Source organism: Megascapheus bottae, chromosome 7, assembly GCF_031878675.1.
Source record: "Megascapheus bottae isolate mThoBot1 chromosome 7, mThoBot2.hap1, whole genome shotgun sequence".
NCBI classification, from domain to species: Eukaryota; Metazoa; Chordata; class Mammalia; order Rodentia; family Geomyidae; genus Megascapheus; species Megascapheus bottae.
Window position 1 is genome coordinate 79137690 of NC_143515.1, and position 3184 is coordinate 79140873.

At 48.1% G+C, this 3184-nt stretch overlaps 1 pseudogene; it reads left to right on the forward strand.

Moving 5' to 3' along the window:
* The first annotated feature begins 1353 nt into the window (after positions 1–1353).
* On the forward strand, positions 1354–1530 carry LOC150061118 (small nuclear ribonucleoprotein G pseudogene; annotated as a pseudogene).
* Positions 1531–3184: the final 1654 nt, after the last annotated feature.

The following is a 3184-nucleotide window of genomic DNA, read 5'->3' on the forward strand; positions in this document are numbered from 1 at the left end:
CTCAGGGCTAAGTCACTTGGTCTTTGGAAGTTCCTTTAGCATCTGCTGAAGGGCTTGTGGGGTTTTGTGGCCTTTGATTCTGATAACACATTCTGGATAAATTGGGACATACTGGGAGCTAACCAAGCTGTCTTGTCTGGCGCTCCCTTCACATGGGCCCTTCCAAGGCAGAAATATAGGAAATGAGACCTGGCAGAGGACAGCACTGAGACCCACGTGGGCTGTGTCCTTTGGTCTACGGAAAGACCTCCTTTTCTTGCCCCCCCCATCAGTGTGGGGATGAGGGACAGAGTGCCTCCCGGCTCCTGTTACCTTGGTGATTTTAATACAGTTAAGTTGTTCTCACATGCCGGGACTCTGGGCTGCCTGCCACATGGGTTCACACTCCCCCCTCCACTGTGCTCCCTCTCCTCTCCCTGGTTTCAGTGTCACTCTAGGGATCTGACCCTAAGGCTTGAGTGCTTCATCTACTGTCATCACATGGAGCCATTTGTCCCTATGAGGAGAGTGCTGACCAGCTCATTGAGCAAGTGCTGGCAGTGGCTCTGGAGGAGCCGGAAGGGAGCCTTGCTGCACCCTTCCATGTCACCAAGTCTTCCAGCACAGCCCAGCAGCTTCCTCATCTTTCCCGCACCCAGGGCTTCTCCACAGGGTGTGGCCGCAGAGGAGTCTGCATGTCCCCAGCTCCCTTTCAGTGTGGCCTTTTGGAGACTTGTATTGTTTGTTAGTTCCCTTCCTGGCTCTTTCTGCCAAGTGCCCTCCAGCCTGCAGCGCAGCCAGGCAGGTTCAGCTAAGGATTCTGCCCACTGTGGCTGCCTCCCTAGAATAGCAAGTAGGTTCCCTTTCTTTGTGTGGCCACCCTGCTGGGAAAGAGCAATGGTGGTAGAGGACATGTGTGGGAGGTGCAAGGACACTGGGACAAGCCTAACTCATCATGAGATGATGTTAGGGTGACAGGAGCCAGTGAGTCAGGATGACAGGAGCGTCAAGAATAGCAATGACAGAAGTGTCAGTCCTGGGGCTAGAGAGCCAGCTGCTGTGGGCCCCAATCACCAAATCCCCTGGTCACTGTGAGTGCTTCCCACTTGGGGCCTCATCACGTGGAGCCTGCCATTTAAGGTTCTTCTGCTGAGCGCCCCTCACCCGTGAGCAGAGCAGGTGCTGGTTAGGAAGAACCTCCAGGTTCCCAAAGCAGTCATGTCCCCGTGGAGTTCCCCAGCGCCGTTCTAGAGTTCGCACAAGTCTACATCTGTCTCCTTAGTCTGCCTGGTTTTAAATAAAAGTTATGATTCAAATTACTGAGTGGGAGAAAGCACGAGCAAAGATCACCACCCTTTCCCACTAAAAAAATGCATGGACAAGAAGCTATCGTTGAAACGAAATGGTGGCAGACATGTCCAAGAAATAGTGTGTGGATTTGATCCATTCATGAATCTGGTAAAATGAATGTGTGGGCAACAGAACAATTCTGGGATGGTGGTTATATGAGGAAATGGGGTCATCATGTTAGAAACCGTGAAACGAGTTTGATAATGACAGCTGGTCAGAAATCTGCATCCCCTCTCCAAAAGGACTACTTTACCGTATAAAATTTGGTAGTGTACATTTTTTTTTTCTTGGCCAGTCCTGGGCTTGAGCTCAGGGCCTGAGCACTGTTCTTAGTTTGTTTGTTTTTTTTTTCCCCCCCTCAAGGCTAGAACCCTACCACGTGAGCCACAGCACTTCCAACTTTTTCTATATATGTGGTACCGAAAAATCAAATCTGGGTCTTCATGCATGCTAGGCAAGCACTCTACTACTAGGCCAAACTCCTGGCCCGGTCATGTACTTTCTTTTTTTGTGTGTGCGCCATGGAGCTTGAACTTGGCCTGGGCACTGTCCCTGAGCTCTTCAGCTCAAGGCTACTACCCTACCCATGATCCAAGTCCCATTTCCTATTTTCTAGAGGTTAATTGGAGATAAGAGTCTCAGGTCCTCCCTCCAGGATAGTGAAACAAAAGCCATATAATGAATGATTGTTGTCCTTAATGTACTATGTTGTCTCTCATCTCCTTTGCTGTCCCTTGGTTATCTCATATTGGTATAGTATCTCACTTTGTTATCTGATATATTGAATTTATTTGTATTTGGATATTTGAAATTTGATAGGGAAGGGGGGAAAACCAAGACGGGAGGGGGGTGTGGGGGGGGGAGGGAAACGGGTACCAAGACATGTGAAAGGGTATCAATGTATGTGAATTAATGCACCTTCTATCTGGCAAATATCATGTAATCCTTTTACTAATTACAATAAAAAAAAAAGGAGTCTCAGGTCCTTTTGTGTCAGGGATGGCTTTGAACCTTGATCCTCAGATCTTAACCTCCTGAGTAGCTAGGATTACAGGCGTGAGCCATCGTGCATGGCTGGTCATGTACATTTTTATACTTATTTTTCTCAATAAACTTTTGCAAAAGCAAGAAACAAACAAAACAAAAAAGCTGATGACTCATGCCTGTAATCCTAACTGCCCAAGAGGCTGAGATCTGAAGATCATGGTTCAAAGACAGCCCGGGCACAAAAGATCATGAGACTCTTATCTCCAGTTAGCCACTAGAAAACCAGAAGTGGTGCTGTGGCTCAAGGGGTAGGGATAACCTTGAGCTGAAGAGCTCAGGGACAGCACTCAGGCCCAGAGTTGAAGCCCCATGACTGACCAAAACCAAAACCAAAACCAAAACCAATTACTGACTGGTCACTCGATTCACTGGTTACCCCAGACCTATGAGTAAAATGAAACCATCAGGAAGATATCCCTCTACTTGCCTACGAGGAGCACAGATGAAGAGTTTGAGAAACAAGGGCAGGACAGATGTCATCTTTGTCTCTAGAAGTGTGAAGGCCAGTGGACAACATCTTCTCTAGTATTCCTACATGCACCCACTTGCTGAATGCTTTAGACTACCAATTCCTCTGAGTCTTGTGGCTGCTGAAAGCTACAGCTCATTTCTCCAATCATGGTAAGAGAGTCAGAGCTCAACATAAGCTACTTCTCCTTGCAGGGTGGGGGGTCCACTAAGATAAGCCCGCCATAGAGTGAGAGTTGAATGAATCTTCAAGGAAGCACAGGGTATGGGATGCATGCCCTTAGAGGGTCCCCCCCCCACTCATGAAAGAGGACTTCAAGATCACAGCACAGTATCCCAA